Here is a 27,861-nt window from a genome sequence, read left to right on the forward strand (position 1 = left end):
CAATGCAATGCATCTTTTGATTTCTTGACTTCCGCTTCCACGGGCATTGATCGTGGATCCAAGTAAAATGAAATCCTTGACAACTTCAATCTTTTCTCCATTTATCATGATGTTGCTTACTGGTCCAGTTGTGAGGATTTTTGTTTTTTTTCATATGTTGAAGTGTAATCTATACTGAAGCCTGTGGTCTTTGATCTTCATCATTATTTCAAGTCCTCTTCACTTTCAGCAAGCAAGGTTGTGTTATCTGTATAACAATGAGGAGGATGGCGCAGGACAAGGCAGTGTTTCATTCTGTTGTACATAGGTTCGCGATGAGTCAGAAACAATGCAATGGCACCTAAGAACAACAATACGTCATCATCACGTTTGTTGGTATGTTTGAGTTCATTGTTGTGGCTATTGTAGTGCCTGTCAACCTAGAGGGCTCATCTTCCAGCACTATATTAGACAATATTCTGTTGTGATCCACAGGGTTTTCATTGGCTAATTTTCTGAAGTGGATCACTGGGCAATTCTTCCTAGTGTGTCTTAGTCTGGAAGCTCCACTTAAACATGTTCCACAGTGCGTGACTCTGCTGATATTTCACATACAGGTGACATAGTTCCCGGCATCATAGCAATATGCAAGACCACATGGTACCACAAACTAACAGAAGGGTGGTGGTACTTTCAAGGTATATTCTTTAATTTCTTCAGATGGGTGCCTACTTCATTAATTTTCAGCCTTCCTTTTTCTCAATAAAGACATTAAGATCCCTCTGAATACTTCTTTCCCTGATTATCCAATTGAGTGAAACCTGTGAGAACTGGAACTTTAAGGGACTACCTTGTTTTTCCGGGTCTCACAAGTTTACCACCTTTGAGAACGTGCAGTCTTACCACATTTCTATTGCTCATTTTAGTGGAAAATATCTTTGTTTTCCTTTTCCAGCAGGTTTCCACCTTACATAGTTTCCAGCTTTCACAGGTTTTACTGTATGTATATGTAGTGTTTGCATTTTTAATCTGTGCAGAAAGTTCCCCATGTCACTATGATTTCTTCATTTAGACCTAAATTATCTAGAAGCATTTTATTCAATTTTTCAAACGTGTGAATAGTCTAGTTGTCTTGTGTTTCTTTTTATTTTAATCACATTTTGAACTGAAAATATACTGTAGATTTCATCTTTTAAAATATGTTAGAACTTTAAGTCACATGATATGTTCAAATGTCATTAAAATTCCATACATGCTTGCAAAAACTTTTTTTTTTCTGCCATTTTGGGGTACAGAGTTCTATATTTATCCATTAAATAAAGTTTGTTAAATATTTCTTTCTGCTTGATCTGGGAGAAGTACATTAAAATCTCCCAATAAGAATATAGATTGTCTGTTTCTTCTTTGCTTTCTATAGTTTAAGGTCATTTTATTGGTTACACAGAATTTTTACTTTTTCATAACTTCCTGAAATATGAAGTGTCTCTATCTGTATTACTACATCATAGCACTAGCTTTCTTTTAAGAAATATTCACATAGGGTATTTTCCCATTATTTTATTGTCAACATTTCTGTATCTCATTTCATACATTTGTATATTGCCAACCAATCTGACACTCTTGATCTTAACAGTAGTCAGTTCATTTACATTGAATGTAATTACTGATACATTAGGTTTAAATGTGTCATATTATTTTGTGGGTTTTTTTTGTATCACGTCGAACATGCTTTTGTTTCTGTCCATTTTTGCCCTTTTTGTAGTTGCCATTTTTGTATATGCACTCTGTTTCTTTTGTTGTAGTGATTACTAAGAAATTTAAAACAATCATCTTGATCTCATCAAAATCAAAATGAGACAACTGGATGGTACCTGGCTACGGTTACTGAACATTTTGATCAAAGATTCTGTAGCTAAATCCTGATCAAAAGGGAAAAAATGCAGAACAGAATTTCAAATTCTCATGGAATACAGAATCTCTGGAAGCCATGGAGGCTGGATAAACCCCTGAAACTATTGTCTGATCATTTTTAAGCCTTAAACCTTAAACCAAAGATACCCGCTGAAGTCTTAAAACCAAACAATAGTTTAGCTTAACTAGTAAAGAATATCTGCCATATGTCTTGGAAGAAGCACAACCAGAATGCTCCTTAGAAGCAAGGATGGCAAGAGTACTTCTCATATATTTTGGACATGTTATCAGGAGGGACCAGTACCTGGAGAAGGACATCATGCCTGGTAAAACAGAGGGTCAGTGAAAAAGAGGAAGACCCTCCATGAGACATATTAACACAGTGGCTGCAAGGATGGGCCCAAGCAAGGCAACAATTGTGAGGATGGCACAGGACTGGGCAGTGTTTAGTTCTGTTGTACGTAGGGTCACTATGAGTTAGAACAAACTCAACAGCACCTAATAACAACAACAAACACCTACATTAGAAAAAAAGAAAGGCCTCAAATCAATGACCTCAGCTTCCACCTTAAAATACTAAAGAAAAAAAAGAAGAAGAACAGCAAAGGTCAAAACATAAATTAATGAAACAGGAAAAAAATACAACAGAGTAAATCATAAGAACCAAAAGCTAAGTCTTTGAGATCAATAAAAGTGACAAATCTCTAGCGAGATGGATTAAGAAAAAGAAAAAAGAAAATTACAAATATCAAGAACGAGTGGTAACATTTTTACAGACTCTAGAGATCTTAAAGAACAATAAGGGAATATTATAAATAACTTTCTGCCCAAAAATTGACAGCTTAGATGAAATGGACAAAGTCCTTAAAAGGTACAACCTGCCAAAGCTTATACAAGAAATAAACCAAAACCCATTGCCATCCAGTCAATTCTGACTCATAGTGACCCTATAGGAGACAGAACTGCCCCATAGGGTTTTCAAGCCTGTAAATCTTTATGGAAGCAGACTGCCATATCTTTCTCTCGTGGAGCACCTGGTTTGTTTGAACCACCTACCTGTTGGTTAACAGCCAGGCGCTTAACCACTTCACCATCAGGGCTCCTTACAAGAATGAATGAATAATCTGAATACCCTCATATAGATTAAGGAAATGAAAATTGTAGCTAAAAGCCTTCCCACAAAGAAAACTCTAGGCAAAGATGACTTCCCTGGTAAATTCTACCAAACATTTAAAGAAGAAACAATACCATTTATTCAACAAAAACTGAAGATGAGGGATAATTTCCCAACTAATTCTATGAGACTAACATTCTGATGACAAAACCAGACAAAGACACTACAAGAAAACTACATTATAAATCAATACCCCTCATGAACATTGGGATGAAAATTGAAACAAAATTTTGTAAATCATATGCCATCAGTGTAATTCACCATATTCACAAATTTAAAAAGGAAAAACTGTATGATTATCTCAATAGATGCAGAAAAAGCACTTGACAAACTCCAATATCCATTCCTGATAAGAGCTTTCGACAAACCAGGAATAGAAAGAAACTTCTTCATCCTGATAAGAGACATCTACAAAAGACCTGCATCTAACGTTATACTTAACCATGAAAGACAGGATGCTTTCCCCGTAAGATCACGATCAAGACAGGAACATCTGCTCTCACCACTTCTATTTCAATATTGTACTAGAAGGAAATGAATGAGTTAGCTTCTTATCATTAGTCACAGGGCCCTAATCATTATTAGTTCAAATGCTTTAAATGCCTAGTAAGAGTATGAACTAAAAAAATCAACCAAACCAAACTGTTGATTGATTCTGATTCCTGGCAACTCTATAGTGACCCTATAAGACAGAGTAGAACTGCCCCATAGAGATTCCAAGGAATGCCTGGTGGATTTGAACTGCCAACTTTTTGTTCAGCAGCATTAGATCTTAACGACTACACCACCAGAATTTCCATGAACTGAAGTATTCCTGAACTCAGGTCAGAAATGATCAAAATTTTACTGATTATTATCATAGTATTTCATAAGCTAAATTACTTCCTCCTTTCTTCATCTGAAGATGACATCATCACAAAGGCAATACCTATAAAATCAGCAGCCAGAAAGTTCTGGCATTACAATGCTGTCTCAAATCAAACAAATATAATTTCTAAAATACAGAGAAACCCATGAGAGTCAGAACTCAACAGGGATACCTTGTTTTCTGGGGTCTCCCAAGTTTTCTGCCTTTGACAGGGTGCAGCCACCACTTTTCTATCATTCTCTATTTACCAGAAAATATTTGAGCTTTCCTTCTCTGATTGGTTTCTGCCATATACAGGTTCCAGCTTTCACAAGTTTTACCAGAACAGCTCTCCTCCATCAGTCACATTTACTTCAATCATTTCTTTATTATACAATCTAGGCACTTGCTAAACTTTCAAAAGCAACATAGCCTTTTCAAACAACTTGCTACTAAATAATTGTCTCCATGAATTATCTCTTAACCAGATTCCCACATCTTCCTCTTCTTGCTTTTAATTATATTGATTCTTGCTCCCAAATTCAAACCCTGCACACTTCACAGCCTGTGCTGACTCATCAATGAGACATGACCCCCCACTCTACTTACCTCTTTAGCTACCCCTTCCACAAAAAGAATGAGTCTCCAAGGAAAGAGATTTCTTATAACTAACAGCATTTATAATCTATCAGAGCCAAATGGTTTCCAGTGGTGACCTTGGCTTTCTTTTCTACAGATATATTTGAAAGAAGCAACTGAACTATTGCATACAGTTTTATAGTAATTCTTTTATAGGAAAAGGGAAAGTTGAAAATATTAAAATATTTGTAGACATATATAATGCTATTCAATGGTCATTATTATATCCACTTCACAGAACAGGAAAGTGAGACTTAGGGAGATGAAGTCATGTGTCATTCAAAATTGAGTTGATTATTGTTCTACATTTGATTAGGCCTCATTACCTCTCTGGTCCTCACCATCATTGTGAGAATTAGGTTTGAGGTGGAGCCAAGATGGTGGAATAGGCAGACGCTTCCAGAGAACCCTCTTTACAACAAAGACCCGAAAAACAAGTGAAACAATTATATTTATGACAAGTTAGAAGCCCTGAGCATCAAAGGTAAGCTTGGAAAATGAACAGAGGGGCAGGGGGAGGAAGAGATCATTCAGAAGCGAAGAGTCGTTAATGGACCTGAATCGTGGGGAGCCCCCAGACACCATTGCTAAAGCAGTGGTGGTGGCAGGCTGTTACTAGCATTCGGCTGTACTTCTCTTAGGGAGAAGCAGCCAGCCACACAGCCTACTCACACCTCCAGAACCAGAGAGGAACGGCGATCTCAGCAAAACCTAAAGAGTTGCATATATTTTACCATGCCCCCCCCCCCCCAAGCTGCCTTCAGCAGCTGAATTCCCTGAGCCTGAGATAGGCACTGTTGAGGACCTAGAGCTATTGTCCCGGCCTTGGAAAAGGAAAAGGAAAAAATGTACAATTGGGGGAAAAGATAATTTGCCAGCTCCACTAACCAGGGGAGCTCAGGATAGAAACAGCTCTTGACCAGGCATAAATGGTCCATGGACTTTGACCCCTTTCCCTTCTGTATGGACCTGTGTGGGCCTATTTCAGGAGAATAGGCCTTTGTTGGCAGACTCCAACTGTTTCAGCTGTGTGGTAGAGAGGTGGGCGTTTGATGTTTGGCATTGCTTTGCCTATTAAACAGGGTCCTCACCTGCCCACAACTGGGGCCTAAGGACTGGTAGCTCCACTCAGATCACCAAGCCACCCACAACAGGGGTCCAAGGATAACTGGTACCTCCCAGTCCTCACAACCAAAAACATTGGGTACCCATGGTCCATCTGCAGAACCCACCCACATGTATGCTCTAAGAAAAGGGACATGCATTCCTCAGAGACACTCAGGAGTCAGTTCTCAGCCCCCTGCCCTGTTCAGAGTGTGACCCCCTGCTGCGATCAGATACCGGTACATACACCATTCACCGCTGCCCCTCTAAGACCGTAGGAAAGAACCTGTACCACGCACTTGATGACCAGCTACCTGGAAACCTGAGCTGAATTCATTCAAGAAAAGTCAATGGACTCCTAGACTGATATACATGATAACAGCTCTAGCCATCTGGCGACAGGACATCAGAGATCCAAAGGTGAAAATAATGAAACTAGTTCAATCAAGCAATACACTTGGCCACATCAAAACAAAGCAAGAAACTACAACACAGTAAGGAAGCATAACCTAACACAATAACTTATAGATGGCTTGGAGACAACAGTCAATATTAAGAAGGCAATGGGATGACATATTTAAAAAATTGAAGGAAAAAAATTGCCAGCCAAGAATCATGTATCCAGCAAAACTGTCTCTTAAAAATGAAGGTGAAATTAGGACATTTCCAGATAAAAAGAAGTTTAGGAAATTCGTAAAAACCAAAGCAAACCACAAGAAATACTAAAGGGAGTTCTTGGGTTAGAAAATCAATAATATCTGGTATCAACCCAAGATGAGAACACTGGGCAGAGCAATCAGCAATCAACCCAGACAGGGAAATCGAAAAAACAATGCAAGATAAAAAAAAAAAAAAGCTGAAAACAGGATAACAACGATGTTATTATGTAAAAGAAGACAACATTAAAACAGTAAAGAGGGATGAAGAAATGTAATCCTAGATCTTCCATATGGAGAGGAAGATAAGGTGATACAAAAGAATAAAAGGTTTAAATTTAGAAAAATAGGGGTAAATAATAAGGTAACCACAAAGGAGATAGACTATCCTACCCATCAAAATAAAATACAAGAAAAAAATAGAGACTCAGCAGAAACAAAATCAACAACAACAAATATGAGGAAAGGACAATATATAAAGATAATCTACTCAGCACATAAAATCAAGTGGGAAAAAGAAACTGTCAACAACACACAAAAAAAGACATCAAAATGATAGCACTAGTTCATACCTATCCATAATTACCCTTAATGTAAATGGACTAAATGCACCAATAAGGAGACAGAGAGTGGCAGAATGGATTAAAAAACAAGACCTATCTATATGCTGCCTACAAGAGACACACCTTAGACTTAGAGACACAAACAAATTAAAACTGAAAGGATGGAGAAAAATATATCAAGCAAACAACAATAAAAAAAAAGAGCAGGAGTGGTAATATTAATTTCTGACAAAATAGACTTCAAAGTTGAATCCATCATAAAAGATAAGGAAGGACACCATATAATGATTAAAGGGACAATATACCAAGAAGATATAACCATATTAAATATTTATGCACCCAGTGACAGGGCTGCAAGATGCATAAAACAAACTCTATCAGCATTAAAAAGTGAGATAGACAGCTCCACAATAATAGTAGGAAACTTCAACACACCACTTTTGGTGAAGGACAGGACATCCAGAAAGAAGCTCAATAAAGACACAGAAGATCTAAATGCCACATCAACCAACGTGACCTCACAGACATATACAGAATGCTCCACCCAACAGCAACAAAGTATACTTTCTTTTCTGGTGTACATGGAACATTCTCTAGAATAGACCACATATTAGGTCGTAAGGCCAGCCTTGTTGTTGTTGTTAGGTGTCGTGGGGTCGCTTCCGACTCATAGCAACCCTATGCAAAACAGAACGAAACACTGCCTGGTCCTGTGCCATCCTTACAACCGTTGTTATGCTTGAGCTCATTGTTGCAGCCACTGTGTCAATCTACCTCTTTGAGGATCTTCCTCTTTTCCGCTGATGCTGTACTCTGCCAAGCATGATGTCCTTCTCCAGGAACTGATCCCTCCTGACAACATGTCCAAAGTATGTAAGACGCAGTCTCGCAATCCTTGCTTCTAAGGAGCATTCTGGTTGTACTTCTTCTAAGACAGATTTGTTCATTCTTTTGGCAGCCCACGGTATATTCAATATTCTCCGCCAGCACCGCATTTCAAAGGCGTCAAGTCTTCTTCGGTCTTCCTTATTCATTGTCCAGCTTTCACATGCATATGATGCGATTGAAAATACCATGGCTTGGGTCAGGGGCACCTAAGTCTTCAGGGTGACATCTTTGCTCTTCAACACTTTGAAGAGGTCCTCTGCAGCAGATTGGCCCAATGAAATGCATCTTTTGATTTCTTGACTGCTGCTTCCATAGCTGTTGATTGTGGATCCAAGTAAAATGAAATCCTTGACAACTTCATTCTTTTCTCCCTTTATCATAATGTTGGGCATTGGTTCAATTGTGAGGATTTTTGTTTTCATTATGTTGAGGTATAATCCATACTGAAGGCTGTGGTCTTTGATCTTCATTAGTAAGTGCTTCAAGTCCTCTTTACTTTCAGCAAGCAAGGTTGTGTCATCTGCATAACGCAGGTTGTTAATGAGTCTTCCTCCAATCCTGATGCCCTGTTCTTCTTCATATAGCCCAGCTTCTCAGATTATTTGTTCAGCATACAGATTAAATAGGTATGGTGAAAGAATAAAACCTTGACCCACACCTTTCCTGACTTTAAACCCATCAGTATCCCCTTGTTCTGTCCAAACAACTGCCTCTTGATCTATGTAAAGTTTCCTTATGAGCACAATTAAGTGCTTTGGAATTCCCATTCTTCGCAGTGTTATCCATAGTTTGTTATGATCCACACAGTCGAATGCCTTTGCATAGTCCATAAAACACAGGTAAACATCCTTCTGGTATTCTCTGCTTTCGGCCAGGATCCATCTAACATCAGCAATGATATCCCTGGTTCCACATCCTCTTCTGAATCCGACCTGAATTTCTGGCAGTTCCCTGTAGATATACGGCTGCAGCCACTTTTGAATGATCTTCAGCAGAATTTTACTTGGGTGTGATAATAATGATATTGTTCCATAATTTCCGCATTCAGTTGGATCACGTTTCTCGGGAATAGGCATAAACATGGATCTCTTCCAGTCAGTTGGCCTGGTAGCTGTCTCCCAAATTTCTTCGCATAGACAAGTGAGCGCTTCCAGCACTGCATCCATAGTTGAAACATCTCGGTGGATATTCCATCAATTCCTGGAACCTTGTTTTTCGCCAGTGCCTTCAGTGCAGCTTGGACTTCTTCCTTCAGTACCTTTGGTTCCTGATTATATGCTACCTCTTGAAATTGTTGAATGTCGACCAGTTCTTTTTGGTACACTGATTCTGTGTATTCCTTCCATCTTTTTTTTTTTTTTTTAAATTTTTATTAAGCTTCAAGTGAACATTTACCATTCCAATCAGTCTGTCACATGTAGGTTTACATACATCTTTCTCCCTTCTCCCACTTGCTCTCCCCTATTGAGTCAGCCCTTTCAGTCTCTCGTTTCGTGCCAATTTTACCTTCTTCCCTCTCTCTCTATCTTCCCATCCCCCCTCCAGTCAAGAGTTGCCAACACACTCTCCCGTGTCCACCTGATTTAATTAGCTCACTCTTCATCAGTATCTCTCTCCCCCCCACTGACCAGTCCTTTTCATGCCTGATGATTTGTCTTCGGGGATGGTTCCTGTCCTGTGCCATCAGAAGTTCTGGGGAGCATTGTCTCTGGGATTCCTCTAGTCGCAATCATACCATTAGGTGTGGTCTTTTAATGAGAATTTGGGGTCTGCATCCCATTGGTCTCCTGCTCCCTCAGGAGTTGTCTGTTGTGTTCCCTGACAGGGCCCATCTTCTTTTGATGCTTCCTGCGTTGTTTAATATTTTCCCCATGGAATCCTTCACTACTGCAACTCGAGGCTTGAATTTTTCCTTCAGTTCTTTCAGCTTGAGAAACGCCCAGCATATTCTTCCCTTTTGGTTTTCCATCTCTGGCTCTTTGCACATGTCATTATAATACTTTATTTTGTCTTCTCAGGAGGCCCTTTGAAATCTTCAGTTCTTTCTTTTTTTTTTTCTTTTAATTAACTTTTATTAAGCTTCAAGTGAACATTTACAAATCCAATCAGTCTGTCGCATGTAAGTTTACATACATCTTACTCCCTTCTCCCACTTGCTCTCCCCCTGTTGAGTCAGCCCTTTCAGTCTCTCGTTTCATGCCAATTTTGTCATCTTCCCTCTCTCTCTATCTTCCCATCCCCCCTCCAGTCAAGAGCTGCCAACACACTCTCCAGTGTCCACCTGATTTAATTAGCTCACTCTTCATCAGCATCTCTCTCCCCCCGCTGACCAGTCCCTTTCATGTCTGATGAGTTGTATTCGGGGATGGTTCCTGTCCTGTGCCAACAGAAGGTCTGGGGAGCATTGCCGCCGGGATTCCTCTAGTCGCAGTCAGACCATTAAGTATGGTCTTTTTATGAGAATTTGGGGTCTGCATCACACTGATCTGCTCCCTCAGGAGTTCTCGGTTGTGCTCCCTGACAGGCCACTCATCGATTGTGGCCGGGCACCAACTAGTTCTTCTGGTCTCAGGATGATGTAGGTCTCTGGTTCATGTGGCCCTTTCTGTCTCTTGGGCTCTTAGTTGTCGTGTGACCTTGGTGTTCTTCATTTTCCTTTGCTCCAGGTGGGTTGAGACCAATTGATGCATCTTAGATGGCCGCTTGTTAGCATTTAGGACCCCAGATGCCACATTTCAAAGAGGGATGCAGAATGTTTTCATAACAGAATTATTTTGCCAATTGACTTAAAAGTCCCCTCAAACCATTTTCCCCAGACCCCAGCCCCTGCTCCGCTGACCTTTGAAGCATTCATTTTATCCCGGAAACCTCTTTGCTTTTAGTCCAGTCCAATTGGGCTGATCTTCCTTGTATTGAGTGTTGTCTTTCCCTTCACCCAAAGCAGTTCTTATCTACTGATTGATCAAAAAAAACCCTCTCCCACTCTCCCTCCCTCTCCCCCTTCGTAACCACAAAAGTATGTGTTCTTCTCAGTTTTTTCTATTTCTCAAGATCTTATAATAGTGGTCTTATACAATATTTGTCCTTTTGCCTCTGACTCATTTCACTCAGCATAATGCCTTCCAGATTCCTCCGTGTTATGAAATGTTTCAGAGATTCGTCACTGTTCTTTATCGATGCGTAGTATTCCATTGTGTGAATATACCACAATTTATTTAGCCATTCATCCGTTGATGGACACCTTGGTTGCTTCCAGCTTTTTGCTATTGTAAACAGAGCTGCAATAAACATGGGTGTGCATATATCTGTTTGTGTGAAGGCTCTTGTTTCTCTAGGGTATATTCCGAGGAGTGGGATTTCTGAGTTGTATGGTAGTTCTATTTCTAACTGTTCAAGATAACACCAGATGGATTTCCAAAGTGGTTGTACCATTTTACATTCCCACCAGCAGTGTATGAGAGTTCCAATCTCTCCGCAGCCTCTCCAACATTTATTATTTTCTGTTTTTTGGATTAATGCCAGTCTAGTTGGTGTGAGATGGAATCTCATCGTAGTTTTAATTTGCATTTCTCTAATGACTAATGATCGGGAGCATTTTCTCATGTATCTGTTGGCTGCCTGAATATCTTCTTTAGTGAAATGTGTGTTCATATCCTTTGCCCACTTCTTGATTGGGTTGTTTGTCTTTTTGTGGTTGAGTTTTGACAGAATCACGTAGATTTTAGAGATCAGGCGCTGGTCTGAGATGTCATAGCTGAAAATTCTTTCCCAGTCTGTAGGTGGTCTTTTTACTCTTTTGGTGAAGTCTTTAGATGAGCATAGGTGTTTGATTTTTAGGAGCTCCCAGTTATCTGGTTTCTCTTCATCATTTTTGGTAATGTTTTGTATTCTGTTTCTGCCCTGTATTAGGGCTCTTAGGGTTGTCCCTATTTTTTCTTCCATGATCTTTATCGTTTTAGTCTTTATGTTTAGGTCTTTGATCCACTTGGAGTTAGTTTTTGTGTATGGTGTGAGGTATGGGTCCTGTTTCATTTTCTTGCAAATGGATATCCAGTTATGCCAGTACCGTTTGTTAAAAAGACTATCTTTTCCCCAATTAACTGACTCTGAGCCTTTGTCAAATATCAACAGTTTTATCAGTGTGTTCCTTGGCTTTTTCTGCAGTTAGCCTAATTTCATTTGTGATGTCTTTAAGCATTGTGTAAATTAGTTTTTTATATTCTGTGTCTGATAATTCCAGGATTGTATCTTCATTTGGGAAAGATTTTGATTCTTTTGTTTGGGGGGTTGGAGAAGCTGTCATGGTCTGCTTCTTTATGTGGTTTGATATGGACTGCTGTCTCCGAGCCATCACTGGGAAACTAGTTTTTCCAGAAAATCCGCTGACTGGTACGCTGGCTCCTGGCTCTGAAAACAATCGCTGTCTCCCCATATTTGTTCGTTCTCCGTCTCTAAATCTGTGTTTGTTGTTCAGAGTTTGTAGATTGTTATGTATGTGATTGATTCACTTGTTTTTCCGAGTCTTTTTTGCAAGAGGGATCCGCGGTAGCGTCCACCTAGTCCGCCATCTTGGCCCCGCCAGCCTGTTCAGTTCTTTTACTTCATCAATCCGTCCTTTTGCTTTAGCTGCTCGACACTCAAGAGCAAGTTTCAGAGTCTCCTCTGACATCCATCTTGGTCTTTTCTTTCTTTCCTGTCTTTTCAGTGACCTCTTGCTTTCTTCATGGATGATGTCCTTAACGTCATCCCACAACTCGTCTGTTCTTCGGTCACTGGTGTTCAATGTGTCAAATCTATTCTTGAGATGGTCTCTAAATTCAGGTGAGATATAGTCAAGGTCATATTTTGGCTCTTGTGGACTTGCTCTAATTTTCTTCAGTTTAAGCTTGAACTTGCATATGAGCAATTGATGGAGCCTTTACACGAACAGATATATGCACACCCATGTTCATTGTAGCACTGTTTACAATAGCAAAAAGATGGAAGCAACCAAGGTACCCCTCAATGGATGAATGTATAAATAAATTATGGTATATTCACACAATGGAATACTACGCATCCATAAAGAACAGTGAGGAAACTGTGAAACATTTCATAACCTGGAGGAATCTGGAAGGCATTATGCTGATTGAAATTAGTCAGTTGCAAAAGAACAAATATTGTATAAGACCACATTATAAGAACTGAAGAAATAGTTTAAATAGAGAAGAAAATATTATTTGATGGTTACAAGGACGGGAAGGTAGGGAGGGTGGGAGGGGAGTATTCACTAATTAGATATTAGATAAGAACTACTTTAGGTGATGGCAAAGATAACACACAACACAGGCAAGGTCAGCACAACTGGACTAAATCAAAAGCAGTTTCTGGAATAAACTGAATGCTTCGAAGTCCACTGTAGCAGGGGCAGAAGCTTTGGGACCATGGTTTCAGGGACTGTCTAGGTCAATTGGCATAATAAACTCTATTAAGAAAACATTCTGCATCCGACCTTAGAGAGAAGTGTCTGGGGTCTTAAAGGCTAGCAAGCAGCCATCTAAGATGCATCAATTGGCCTCAGCATACCTGGTGAAAGGAGAATGAAGATCACCAAGGACACAAGGTAATTACAAGCCCAAGAGACAAAAAGGGCAACATAAACCAGAGACTACATCAGCAGCCTGAGACCAGAAGAGCTAGATGGTGCCTGGCTACAACCCATGACTGCCCTGACAGGGAACACAACAAAGAACCCCTGAGGGCGCAGGAGAGCAGTGAGATGCAGACCCCAAATTCTCACAAAAAGACCAGGCTTAATGGTCTAACTGAGACTAGAAGGACACCGGTGGTCATGGCCCCCAGACATTCTGTTGGCCCAGACAGGAACCATTCCCAAAGCCAACTCTTCAGACATGGATTGGATTGGACAATGGGTTGAAGAGGGATGCTGGTGAGGCGTGAGCTTCTTGGATCGGGTGGACACTTCAGTCTGTGTTGGCATCTCCTGCCTGGAGGGGAGATGAGAAGGTAAAGGGGGATAGAAGCTGGTGAAATGAACATGAAAAGAGAGAGTGGAGGGAGGGAGCAGGCTGTCTCATTAGGGGGAGAGCAATTGGCAGTATGTAGCAAGGTGTATATAAGTTTTTGTGTGAGACACTGACTTGATTTATAAACTTTCAATTAAAGCACAATAAAAATTAAAAAAAAAAAAATTTGCATAGTGTATATTTTGTCCCCAATCTGATATTGTGTTCCCAAGGGTGACATTGGGTTTTCTGGTGCTTGCACTCTATAGATGAATAGATGATTAACCTGATAAATGAACAGCTGTGAAGGTGTCCTTATATGGAAATGGATCAGTCCTCCTAGGGCTTAACAAATTCTTCAATGCCCTAAACTGGAGATTTACAAGAGTTTTCTCAGAAGTGATTACAGGTCAATAAGGGCTCCTATCCCTGCCTGAATCTGAGCATTCCACATGTCTGTTTTACATTTTATTCCTGCATGTATCCTACAAAATATGAAAACTGTGGTCTTACTGACTTTAGCCAATAATCTATAAATGGGCTGATTATAACCAGGTGAGTGATGTTCAGAAAATATGACTTTTCAGGAACTTCATAACCTCCAAAAGGTTCCACCTATGCTGCTGTCCTTTCCATCCACTGCCAAGTCCAGCCATATCACCCACTGGGAATGACCATGCACACCTACTGGGGAAGGCAAATGCTGTGACATCATACTCTTCCTCTTCTCTGCAAGCTGATGCTCTCTTGTTAACATTCCACCCTAATCCCTCCAAGCAAGTCTCTCCAGACTCTGTTTCCTCAGCATGTGTTTAAAGATTTTTCCCAAAGTTGTCAACAAAGGACGTTCATTAGCCTTTATCAAACATGGATCCCCAGAGCAACTTGTGCTCCTTCACACAATTGATCCCCCAGTGCAGGCTCTCAACAGAGAAGATATAACCTGTGTCACTCTGGGTAAAGTATGATCTGGGGATGAGAGGGAGTTTATATTCTTCTGAGGTCATCAACCTTCTTTCCTCTAGAACAGAAAAATCCTAAAAGTCCTTCTTTTAGCTTCCCGTTTATTGGCCCAGTTTAAAAAGAACAGCATGTCCAAAAACCCTAATTCAGCATCAGTCTGAATTAGTGGAAGAACCTCTGCTCTTCAAGTCACCACTAAATGATAACGAGCAGAAGAAAGAGAATATTACTTCGTACAAAGTAAGCCCTGAAAGTTTGTGTATTTCTATGAAATGCAGGACAGAACTTGGCAGCAGAGACTGTAGAATACAATAAATTTTATAGTACTTTGTAATTATGTGATCTTAACATTTTGATTCACCTCTAAGAATATTTAGGATTAAAATTCCTCTGTAATTTTTTGGGCAGTCAGGTGAGCTAGTGTGTTGCCCTGTTTGTAGCTTCATTGATTTTTACTTCATTTACTTCATTGATTTTATTCTGTGGTTGTGAAGCCTGAAAGGAATGCAGATGTGAACACTCAACTACTCCCTGAAGACTCCAGTTTGGTAACCAGGAAGGCAAGTACATCAGGGACATTGTGTGGTATATTCTGATCCTTGCATCCAACTATGGGCTGCAACCCACTAGCGGGGTCATGAAGTCAAGTCAGTGAGTTGCAACCAGAATTTGAAAAAAAATTTCAAGTATGGAATAAAATAGAAAAAAGTCAGATTATATCACATGTAGCAAGGTGTGCTCTGTAAAACTTGTTAGATATGTACATGTTTGCTGAGAAATGATACAAAATGTAAAATGCGTTGCAGTCTAAATCATCACAAAGCTGTTTCCTTATAAATGTTTTTTTAAAAAATAAATAGAAAAAGTCTTAAATAAACGAAAAGGACACCCCCCAGAAAATATGATTTTGTTACTGGAGAACAGCCTCAGTTCTTGTCTTCAGTGAAGGAAAGAATTCAAACACTGAGACAAATACTGCCAAGCAAGCAGAGGTTTATTAGCAAGCAGAGGGTTAGAAGGAAAGTACACTTGACTAGGGAGCATCAAGTGGTCTATTCAGGCAGAGAAAGAATCTGAGTGCCTCCATAGTCATTTTCTTAGGGTTTTGTACCATTCTTATCTCTTATCTCTCCCTGTGAACGTTTAACAGCCAAGTCAAGGACCCCTATAGAGACTACTTCCTTGGCTTACCATTTAATTACCAAGTTAGGGACCTTATCAAGTCAGGAACCTTATCAAGTTAGGGACCCCATAGGGACCATTTCCTTGGCTTAATGTTTAACTTCCTAGAGACCATCTTATTGGGGAATCTCAACACCCCCATCTCTTCCTCTGTAGGGACTAATCGTATTGAGGAATGTTACCACCCCCTGCCTCTTCTTCTGTACGGCCTATCTTATTGAGGAATGTCACCACCCCTTGTCTCTTCCTCTTCCCGAGTGCAAGCACTCCCCCTCCCCCTTACATAACCACATGAGCTTCCAAATCACTAGAGACTTAAAAATGATCTTAAAGTGTTCAAAGATGGAGTCTTCCAGAAAAATCCCAGATAAAAAGTTTCACACAATGGGACCATCAGCTTAGCTATAAAAAGTTTTGGTGAGCAATTTCCTGATGTTCAGTTCCTAAAATCTATGCTAAGATTATATTTGTTTTAAATGGAGAATTACTCAAAACAATCTTCCAAAACCAGAGAAAAGGATCTACACCCTGACTGACCCTACAACCAGGCTACCACTGAAAAGTCTTGAACATAATGGTTCTTAATATTTTTAATGAGATAACAGTTGTATTCCCATATTTACATACACAAAGTATTTTACATATGATTTTGTGGATTCACAAATATAGTAAATCTAATCTGGGAAATAATGAATCCCTGGTTAAGAACTTCTGATTTAATATTCTTAAGCTCCTAAAATTTCCTTGTAACTTAATAGAATCTCCCTATTTTTATGGAAAATTCTTATTGGAGTCCTAGTAGTGTAGTGGTTAAGAGCTATGGCTGCTAACCAAAACACTGGCATTTCAAATCTACCAGCCTCTCCTTGGAAACCCTGTGGGGCGGTTCTACTCTGTCCTATAGGGTCGCTATAAATCAGAATCAACTCAACTGTAACAGGTTCTTTTTTTTCTTTTTTATTCTTATGGAAAACAAAACTCCAGTTCTAAAGATTCTGAATGCATTTAAGTATGTTAATGCAGATTATTATTAGAATTTACTGTTTACTGAATTCTAGACAGGCATGTGGAAAGGGTCAAAGGACAGACATACTCCTAATTCAAAGGTCTTTCAGTTCTAATGAACAGACATGGGCAGAAAAGAATGGAGCGTCCACCAGGAGGAAGTAAAGAACTGGTACTTTTTGGCACTGAGGGAATTAGAGGAGCTGGACCAGAAAGAAAATGAGAGATTGCTATAATTATATTAAAAATAAAAACAAAAAAGGCAGAGAAGAGTAAGAAAAACAGCATTTTTGAGGAGAATTGGAGGAAGAAGAGCAATGAGTGGAGATCAGTGGGAAGTAAGGAAAATGAATGCAGAAGGAAGCAAATTAATAATTATTCTGGAAGAAGATAACTTCTGGAGGCATTCTTTTACTAGTTCATTCTGCAAACTTTTTGAACATCATTTACAGGGCTGACATTTTTTTCTGGCTGGAATTGGTAAAGTACCATGGGGGAACAATACAAGAACTTTCCTACACAGGGCAAATAAAGCCAGGAAGACCCAAGAGCCACTGATCTGGTTCACATCATCAGAGAAAAGGTTCACAGTCTGTCTCCTTTTCTTCTCCTCAGATTTCACCTGTCCATTTCAGAGAATATCTTCCTTTTTCACATTTGGTTACTGTCTCTTATTCTCTTTGACATTCAAAAAATTTCAGCAATGAAAGGTAATCAAAAAACTCCCAACAAAAAAAAGCCGTAGTCCAGACGGCTTCACTGCAGTTTACCAAACTTTCAGAGAAGAGTCAACACCACTACTACCAAAGGTATTTCAGAGAATAGAAAAGGACGGGATACTACCCAACTCATTCTATGAAGCCACCATATCCCTGATACCAAAACCAGGCAAAGACACCACAAAAAAAGAAAATTATAGACCTATATCCCTCCTGACCTTAGATACAAAAACCCTCAACAAAATTCTAGCCAATAGAATTCAACAACATATTAAAAAAATAATTCACCATGACCAAGTGGGATTCATACTAGGTATGCAGGGATGGTTCAACATTAGAAAAACAATTAATGTAATCCACCACATAAATAAAACAAAAGACAAGAATCACATGATTTTATCAATTGATACAGAAAAGGCATTTGACAAAGTTCAACACCCATTCATGATAAAAACTCTCAGCAAAATAGGAATAGAAGGAAAATTCCTCAACATAATAAAGCACATCTGTACAAAGCCAACAGCCAACATCACTCTAAATGGAGAGAGCCTGAAAGCATTTCCCTTGAGAACGGGAACCAGAGAAAGATGCCCTTTATCACCACTCTTATTGAACATTGTGTTGGAGGTCCCAGACAGAGCAGTTAGGCTACCACCCACTCCAGCTAGATAAAGAAATACAGGGCATCCAGATTGGCAAGGAAGAAGTAAAAGTATCTCAACTGGCAGATGACATGATCTTATACATAGAAAACCCTAAGGAATCCTCCAGAAAACTACTGAAAGTAATAGAAGAGTTCAGCAGAGTATCGGGATACAAGATAAACATACAAAAAACAGTTGGATTCCTCTACATCAACAAAAAGAACATCGAAGAGGAAATCACCAAATCAATGCCATTTATAGTAGCCCCCAAGAAGATAAAATACTTAGGAATAAACCTTACCAGAGATGTAAAAGACTTATACAAAGAAAACTACAATACATTTCTGCAAGAAACCAAAAGAGACTTGCATAAGTGGAAAACATAACTTGTTCATGGATAGGAAGACTTAACATTATATAAATGTCTATTCTACCAAAAGTGACCTATACATTTAATGCAGTTCGGATCCAAATTCCAAGGACATTCTTTAATGAGATGGAGAAAAAATCGCCAACTTCATATGGAAGGAAAAGAGGCCCCAGATAGATAAGGCATTACTAAAAAAAAAGAACAAAGTGGGAGGCCTTACTTTACCTGATTTTAGAACCTATTATACTGCAACAGTAGTCAAAACAGCCTGGTACTGGTACAACAACAGATACATAGACCAATGGAACAGAATTGAGAATCCAGACATAAATCCATCCACATATGAGCAGTTGATATTTGACAAAGGCCCCAAAACAGTTAAATGGGGAAAAGACAGTCATTTTAACAAATAGCGCTGGCATAACTGGATTGCAGATCAAAACTACAATGAGATTTCATCTCACTCCAACAAGGCTGGCATTAATCCAAAAAACACAAAATAATAAATGTTGGAGAGGCTGTGGAGAGACTGGAACACTTATACACTGCTGGTGGGAATGTAAAATGGTACAACCACTTTGAAAATCGATTTGGTCCTTCCTCAAAAAGCTAGAAATAGAACTACCATACAATCTAGCAATCCCACTCCTTGGAATATGTCCTAGAGAAATAAGAGCCTTTACATAAACAGATACATGCACACCCATGGTCATTGCAGCACTGTTTACAATAGCAAAAAGATGGAAACAACTGAGGTACCCCACAAGAGATGAATGGGTAAATAAATTATGGTATATTCACACAATAGAATATTACGCATCCACAAAGAACAGTGAGGAATCTGTGAAACATTTCATAACATGGAGGAGTCTGGAAGGCATTATGCTGAGTGAAATCAGTCACTTGCAAAAGGACAAATCTTGTATACGAACACAATTATAAGAATTTGAGAAATAGTTTAAACTGACAAGAAAACATTCTTTTGTGGTTATGAGAGGGGGGAGGGAGGGAGGGAGGAAGGGAAAGGGGTATTAACTAATTAGATAGTAGATAAAAACTGTTTTAGGTGAAGGGAAAGACAATACACAATACGGGGGAAGTCAGCACAACTGGACTAAACCAAAAGCAGTTTCCTGAATAAACTGAATGCTTTGAAGGCCAGTGTAGCAGGGGCAGGTGTTTGGGGACCATGGTTTCAGGGGATATCTAAGTCAATTGGCATAACAAAATCCATTAAGAAAACATTCTGCATCCCACTTTGAAGAGTGGTGTCTGGGGTCTTAAATGCTAACAAGCAGCCATCTAAGATGAATCGATTGGTCTCAAACCACCTGGATCAGAGGAGAATGAAAAACACCAAGGACAAAAGGTAATTATGAGCCCAAGAGACAGAAAGGGCCACATGAACCAGAAACTACATCATCCTGAGGCCAAAAGAACTAGATGGTGCCTGGCTACAACCGATGACTGCCCTGAGAGGGAACACAACAGAGAACCCCTGAGGGAGCGAGAGCTGTGTGATGCAGACCCCAAATTCTCACAAAAAGACCAGATTAATGGCCTGACTGAGACTAGAAGGACCCCGGTGGTCATGGTCCCCAGACCTTCTGTTGGCCCAGAACAGGAACCATTCCAAAAGCCAACTCCTCAGACATGAATTGAACTGGACAATGGGTTGAAGAGGGATGCTGGTGAGGAGTGAGCTTCTAGGATTAGGTGGACACTGGAGACTATGTTGGCATCTCCTGCCTGGAGGGGAGATGAGAGGGTAGAGGGGGCTAGAAGCTGGCGAAATGGACATGAAAAGAGAGAGTGGAGGGAGAGAGTGGACTGTCTCATTAGGGGGAAAGCAAATGGGAGTATGTAGCAAGGGGTATATAAGTTTTTGTGTGAGCGACTGACTTGATTTGTAAACTTTCACTTAAAGCACAATAAAAATTCTAAAAGAAAAAGAATTTCAGCAATGAAAAATAAAGCTATGTTGACCAAGTTTATCCTGCTGGGCCTAACAGATGTCCCTGAACTCCAGGTAGCAATTTTGCATTTCTGTTCATCACCTATTTGCTCAGCACCATTGGAAATATGGCGATCGTCAGCCTCACCTTGCTGGATTTCCACCTTCAGACCCCTATGTATTTCTTTCTCCGGAACTTCTCTTTCTTAGAAATTTCCTTCACAAACATCATTCCCAGGGTCTTGATCAGCATCACAACAGGGAACAGGAGTATCAGCTTTGCTGGCTGCTTCACTCAGTATTTCTTTGCCATTTTCCTTGGGGCAAAGGAGTTTTATCTTCTGGCTTCAACGTCCTATGATCGCTACGTGGCCATCTGCAGACCCCTGCATTACACGACCATTATGAACAGCAGAATCTGTACCCAGCTGGTTCTCTGCTCTTGGCTGGCTGGGTTAATGATTATTATACCACCTATCACCCTAATGAGTCAGCAGGACTTTAGTGCATCCAACAGGCTGAATCATTATTTCTGTGACTTTGAGCCCCTTCGGGAACTCTCCTGTTCAGACACGAGCCTTGTAGAGAAGGTTGTCTTTCTTGTGGAATCTGTGACCCTGGTGCTCACTCTGGTGCTAGTGATTCTCTCCTATGCATTCATCATCAGGACTATTCTAAAGCTCCCCTCTGCCTAGCAAAGGACAAAAGCCTTTTCCACTTGTTCTTCCCACATGATTGTCATCTCCCTCTCTTACGGAAGCTGCTTTTTCATTTATGTTAAGCCCTCAGCAAAAGAAAGGGACACATTCAACAAAGGAGTAGCTCTACTGATTACCTCAGTTGCCCCTTTATTGAACCCCTTTATTTACATCCTAAGGAACCAGCAGGTAAAACAAGCTTTCAAGGGTGCCATCAAAAAGCTTGTGAATCTTAAGTAATTTCAGAATTCAATCCATAATGGATGAGTCTGTACTATGTACCAAGCTCTGTGCCAGCTACTAGGTATCCAATAAAGAGTTCAACTCCAGTCCAGTAAGAGAGACTTGGAAATAGATAACTTACAACCTATTAAGTGTTAGTACAAAGAAATGAATAAGCTTTTGTAAATGAGAAAACAACTCAGAGTTAGAGAATCGATAAATATTTTCAGAAGAGATAGCATTGAAATTGGCTCTTAACATGTAGGAATAAGTCAAGCAAGCAAAATGGAGAAAGAAAGAATACTGCACAAAATTTCAGTCCTGGGACCCTGAGTGTATTGTATTTGTCGTTGATTTCAATCAAGAAAAAAAGAGAAGGAAAAAGATTACACTTGTGGAAATGACAATTCTGGTTTTGAGCTAAATTCATGTTTAAAATAATTTCAATGCCCATAATGCCAATCTCGATTTGATGTCAGATATGGAGGTTTAGAAGCCCTGTGGTCACAGTGGAAGGCTGGTGACTCAGTGGTTAAGAGCTACAGCTGCTAACCAAAAGGTCGACAGTTCAAATGTACCAGCTGCTCCTTGGAAACCCTTTGGGGCAGTTCTACTCTGTCCTGTAGTGTCGTTGTGAGTCAGCAAACCTTCCCATAGAGATAGGCAGCTGGGTGGCACAAAGGGTTAAGGAAGAGAATATCTCTAAAAACATGGATGGTTGGCAATGTGAAATGCTGCAGAGAGCAATTAATATGAAGACTGAAAATATAAGAACTGACAATAAGGATATTGTTTGTGAACTTAGCCATTTGCAGAAAATGTGGGAGTAGGGGCAAGGTAACTGAAAAAGAATGGTAAAATGGAATTTCAAGAGTGGAATAATAAAGAAGAGAAGGATGACCCCCAAGTTATGCACCCCCATGGTATCCTATGCTATCTCATTAACAGTGCCCATAATAGTAACAAATACATTTAAAGTCTGTATTCACCTTTGTTCTGCACTCCAGGAGTGCAGGGATAGTATCTTCTTGGTCTAAGCTCTATCTGCAATGCCAGCCAGTGGTAGGTGGTGCTGAAAAAATACTTGTTGGACAGTTGAAGAAATAATGGATGTGTACATGGATGCATAGACAAATGAATTAGGGAGCCCAGACTAAAATCATTTTTAAAAGGGAAGACACTAAACCGTTTGAGAGTTTATACACTGAGAGCAATGAATTGGCAAAGCATGCCTCACATAAATTTCTTAGATACACCTGGAAATTCCATCCTTTTTTACAGATGACAAAAATGAAGACTACTGAGGTGAAACAACTTAATGTAATGTCACACAGTTAAGTGAATTAACTAAAATCAAGCCAAATCTGTGTGGAGCCAGAGCCCAATGGCTTAACCACAGAGCAATACAGCCACCCACCCATTCTAACTGCTCTGAACATTCACGCTCATAAGTGTTTCTAAGCATTTTAAGTGCCCCTCTCTTCCTTTCATACAGCTCTCAACAAACTTCAATTAGAAGCCTTTAGAACATGAATCTTTAGGAAAGTGGAAGCTTACAAAAAGCCATGTTTTTCCATGTGATAGTTCGTGACTTTTCTCAAGATGCCTCTCCTTTCCATTTCCATATTTCTTCTGGACAAAGTGGATACTTTATTCCTTTTCTTTCAGAAGGAATAGGAAGACCCCCAGAAAACATTGGACCTGAGAAAGCAATATTTTGCCTCCACCCTCACCCCCAATAAGCTTCCAGTCAGGATTAAATCATGAACAAGGATGTTTATATCTACTGCTCACTGTAGAGGGTCAGCAAAAAAGAGGAAGACCCTCAACAAGACAGATTGACACAGTCGCTGCAACAATGGGTTCAAGCATTACAAGGATTGTGAGGATGGCACAGGACCAGACAGTGTATGGTTCTATTGTACATAGGGTCGCTATGAGTTGAAATCAACTCGACAGCACCTAACAACAACAACGACTGTACTCCCTCCTCCCTATTCACTTTCATCCGAGCTATGGACCAATGGCTTTCATTCCTGGGCTTGAGGGCAGGAATGATGGTCTCACTGCCTATAACACAGTGACAGCCCCATAAACCAAACCCATTGCCAGCGAATTGATTCCAACTTATAATAATCCTACAGGACAGAGGAGAATTGCCACATAGGATTTCCAAGGCTGTAAATCTTTATGGAAGCAGATTGCCACATCTTTCTCTTGTGGGCAGCTGGTGAATTCCAACCACCAACCTTTCAGTTAGCAGTTGAGCCCATTAACTACTGTGCTACTAGGGCTCCTATCCCCATTATACACACTCAGTAAATGTTCAGTTAGTAAGTGAACAAAGTCTTCCCTCTTGGAAGTATTTGGCAATTAGATTTTCTACTTGCTCCAGCCAAAAATCTTCGTTCCTCTCTTGCTTTCTCCAGTCCCATATGTGGTCCATGAGTAAATCTTCTACCCTCAAAATTTACCCAAAATCTGACCATTTCTTGCCGCCTTTACTGTTACCATCCTGACCCAACCTCCATCATATCTAACCTGGGTTATTACAACAGCCCCATCATTGACATGCTTTTTTCAACCCTTTCTCCCTTCAATCTAATCATAAATAAGAGCTTAGAAGCTTCTAAGCTCAGGACCTTCTCTGCTCAGAACCTTCCAATGACTTTCTAGCTCATTCATTTACAATGTCCTACAAGGCCCTACACATTGGTCCCCAGTCCTCTCTGACCTCATCTCCTACCACTATCCACTTACTCCACTCCAGTCTCAGTAGCTGCTTCCACCTAATGGCCTTTGCACTTACTTTTTTCTCTCTTCCTCTAATTCTTTTCCCCAAAATATCTACATAACTGATTCTTTCACTTCCTTCAAATATTTACTCAAATGTCACCTTCTCAGGGAGGCTCTGTATGACCACATTTTTTAAAATGCAATCCACTCATCAAAATTCCCTGTGCTCATTACTTGCTCTATTTTTCTCCTAACGTTTACCATTCTCCAACACGATATGGATTTTATTTACATATTAATTGTCTTCCTCTTCCCATGCAATGTAAAGCTTCATGAGAACAGTAATTTTTTTCTGTTCTATTCACTACTGTGTTCTCAGTACGTGAAGAGTGCCTGTGGAAAGTAGGGACTCAATAAATGTTTGTTGTTATTTGGGGTTAAATGTTAGATCGTGTGCAAGTAGAGGAAACCATTTAAGAGAGAGAAAATAGAGAGATATAAAAGTAAGAGACCCTTGTGACCTCTAGGCTTGGGGAGATGAGTGACCATGAGGCCATAAGCGGGAGAAAAAGCAGCTTCTAATCCTTTAAGGTTCCTAATGTCAGTTCCTATAAGAACCTGCACCCATTACATTACCTGGCGGATCCCTAGCATAAATATCTTTTACTTGGGCTAGCTTGAGAAGGTTTCTGTGACTTAAATAGCAAAGATTCTTGACTAAAAAGCCACTCTACAGGTAAAGCTACTTGTGTTTCCAAGAAAACGTGAACAAAGGAATGATATCATTCCCTTTAGGTGATCCCAGCAGGTCACTGACCCACTCAATGCACTGCGTCAAGTACTTAATTCCACAGGAGATCTAGTAGATTCAGATCACATTTGGAAACAAGTTTTCTACTTCAAGAATCTCCTCCCATTATATTATGATCTTGTATCAACAAAACTTTTTTTCAAAACCCAAACTCATTATTCCAGGCAGAAGTATGTAAACTGAAGAATTACAGTGCCTTTAAACAAACATTATATTAGCTTGTAGCACCCAGCCAGAACTTGAAAAAATAATATTTTTTCACCTAAATTAAATATCATATTTTCAGCAAGTATCTTAGGCTTTTTCCTTCAATCCAGCCTTCTCTACTCACTTCCTACTTCATTATTGCCATTATCTGATTCTTTCCATTTTAGATTTATCACCTGTTCCCACAATGGCCCTTACACACAAGGAGAGAATTGACTTTTCCAGGTATGATCCCAGCTCTACTATCTCTTGGATCCAATTTTCACTAGGCTTCTAGGCCTAAGCACTCCTGGAAACTCAAGGTGACCACAATGCCAAATTAGGCTCTGAATAACACTGTAGACAGTAAGAGACAAACATAATTACTCCTATACTTGGACCATGCCTCAAAGGTAATGATGTGCTCATACCACATTCTTCACCACTCTCTTTGTAACCTCTTTCCTCTGCCATCTATTTCAAGTTCACTCCCAACTTGTCAACAAAGGAGGTTCATTAGCACCTTCTGAAGATAGAACACAGGAGGCCTACTGTTGTTAACTTAGTTAATCTCTTGTGTGTTTTTTGAACAAAGCTAATAAAATCTGCCTCACTCTGGGTGACATGGAAACTACAAAGAAGCCAATGTCTACCTCATAGAAATCACCAGCTTTTTTCTACTTGAGACATAATTAGAAGGAAGGAAATAATATTTTGAAGCACACCATTCTCCTGGAACTTGTAACTATTCTATTTATTTGCTCTACATAAACAGTATAGCATCTCCCTGGGTCTCATTTCTGTTACTGTTTGAATTAGTACAGGAAGCAAAGCTGACAAATGCTCACCAGGCTGATACAGGATGTAAAGAGCTGGAATCAATTCCTATGCCAAAAACCTGTGAAAGCTTACATAACTCTGTGAAAGAGTACACCAAGATGTGATATAAAGCAGATAGAGAAGATTTTAGAAATTGATCCTACCTAAGATTTTCTTTTTTTTCTTTCATTCATAATTGAGGATGCTTTGGATTAAAATCCCACTGCAACCATCTGGATTAACCAAAGTAAGTATGTTCCCAGTTTTAAAAAACTGTAATATTATCTTGCTAAGGCTGTGAATCATTAAAATGATTTGACTGTGAATTTCTGAAAAGAAATGCATAGCAAGTGAGCAGAAGGGAAAGAACATTGAGTTATAGATGTCAGTGAATTATGTGGTTTACTGTGTAGAACATGTGAGTATAAGCAATGACTACATTAAAGTAATGACATAATGGAGGGTCTGAAATGCACATGGATTAAAGAAGATCCAGATGTGTCTCTCCCTATAGAATCCTGAAGAAGGCCATCAGAAGTGACATGACCTACAGATCTTATCTGTAAAAGACTTTTGTCCAAAAACGTGGGAGGGGATGGATGAGAGCTTTCTCTGCTCTATTTGGTAAGGTTCCATTTATGTCACAGAGAAAGTGGTTATTTCTCATACTGGAAACAAAGAGAGAATGAACAGGCATCTACGCCATGATTAACTTCATCATTCAAGAGACTTTAAGTCATTCACTGGGAGCTGCTCCTGAGTACTGCATCTCTTCTCCCATTAGTAATTTTTAGATCAGTGCTTCGGAGACTCTGATTTCAGGAAAGAGCAGGCAGATCAATACAGATTAACAACTGAGCCCAAGCCACACACAGAGAGGACTCAAACTACAGCAGAAGTCACATTAAGCCAAAAGCCTTCTAATTCAACCAGGAAGACAGGGACAGGGCATAAGGCAGGACCCACTGGGAATTCACCCATGAGGAATAGGTGGGTGGGGAGACGGTGAAAATCATTTAGGAGATCAAATATATTCACTATTCTTTTGAGGGGGAAGAGACATGAGTAAAATCAGAAAAAAGGAATGAAAAAAAAAGAAATGCAAATGAAAGAAAATACTGAATGCTGGAGAATCTCACAAATTCAACAACACTTTCCAACCACCTATAAGGTGCTACGGCTGCTAACCAAAGGGTCGTCAGTTCAAATCCGCCAGGCGCTCCTTGGAAACTCTATGGGGCAGTTCTACTCTGTCCTATAGGGTCGCTATGGGTCAGAATCGACTCGACGGCAGTGGGTTTGTTTGTTTTTTTATAAGGTGATAGGAACTTAATAGAAGCAAGTACAATGAATGAGGCAAACATTGCTCGACAGTCACATCCCTAGGCTACTGCTACCAGAGAATGTTTGATACTGTTACAGAGGCAAAGTTAGTAAATACTGAGGGGACTTAAACTCAGGTCTTAAAGAGGACATTACTTTCCCCACCAAGTGATTAATATAAAACCCTCTTTATCACTACAGCAAGGAAGATACACTGATACAAGGGGAAAAAAGCACCCAAGAAAAAAATATGGATATTTATATTAAAGAAGAATTCATCACACAGCAAGGCTCTGCCTCTTCCTACAATTTAGCTAGAATGAGCCAGCATTTCACAAAGGATGGACAATAAGAAGGAAAAAGGTGGATCAGAGTGTATTTCAAGTAAACTTTGACAATTACATATGGAATGAATTCAGAATTGCTTGCAAATAACAACATAAGTCTCTTTCTAAGGACAAGA

The 27,861-nt window shown here is 39.7% G+C and overlaps 1 pseudogene; it reads left to right on the plus strand.

The window, feature by feature from the left end:
* The first annotated feature begins 20,609 nt into the window (after positions 1–20,609).
* LOC126075622 (olfactory receptor 2AP1-like) lies at positions 20,610–21,541 on the plus strand (annotated as a pseudogene).
* The last annotated feature ends 6,320 nt before the right edge of the window (positions 21,542–27,861 follow it).

The sequence above is a fragment of the Elephas maximus genome, chromosome 4, assembly GCF_024166365.1.
Source record: "Elephas maximus indicus isolate mEleMax1 chromosome 4, mEleMax1 primary haplotype, whole genome shotgun sequence".
NCBI classification, from domain to species: Eukaryota; Metazoa; Chordata; class Mammalia; order Proboscidea; family Elephantidae; genus Elephas; species Elephas maximus.